This window comes from Habropoda laboriosa, unplaced genomic scaffold (assembly GCF_001263275.1).
Source record: "Habropoda laboriosa isolate 0110345459 unplaced genomic scaffold, ASM126327v1 scaffold318, whole genome shotgun sequence".
Classification (NCBI taxonomy): Eukaryota; Metazoa; Arthropoda; class Insecta; order Hymenoptera; family Apidae; genus Habropoda; species Habropoda laboriosa.
Genome location: NW_017100407.1, coordinates 166,840 through 167,357, shown reverse-complemented (window position 1 = coordinate 167,357; position 518 = coordinate 166,840). Strand labels below are relative to the sequence as shown.

Here is a 518-nt window from a genome sequence, read left to right as displayed (position 1 = left end):
TAGGACCTTTTGGTATTCCGATGTAATGGAAATGTATTCATCATTGTAAAAGCCTAATTCATGTTTAATTGTTTACATTTCCATCGAAATTCTACAGGATCTACGATTAATACAATTTTATTATACCACCTTAAGTTACGTGATTTGATTTGTCATATTATGTCATACTTTCTACAAGTATGAAAATGACACTCCTTTCAATATACCATTTATGCAACGTGTAAAGACACATATTTATCTTACGTTTATAATACCACCGGTAATATAGTTATAAATACATTGGAATAGTAGTACTGTTCTTAGATCGAGGGAAGTAAGATCTATTTTAAAGGATAGCGCCTTGTAGTCTGACCCCTTGTAGAAACCGGCGATTTCTCGAGGCGTGCGCGTAAAAATTTCTTGGAAGCCGGTAACGAAGAAGAAGACGTTTCCGTGTTCATTGTCAAGAATTGTGCACTCAGGAGATTCGTATCCGTTCGTCTTACGGATTCTTTTTTTATTTATCCCCTCTATTTCCT

The 518-nt window shown here is 34.9% G+C and overlaps 1 protein-coding gene across 1 annotated transcript in view; it reads left to right on the top strand.

Moving 5' to 3' along the window:
• LOC108575443 (NADH-cytochrome b5 reductase 3) overlaps nt 1-518 on the top strand; it is a 2,838-nt gene that overhangs the window by 579 nt on the left and 1,741 nt on the right. The gene's annotated exons all lie outside the window — the stretch shown is intronic.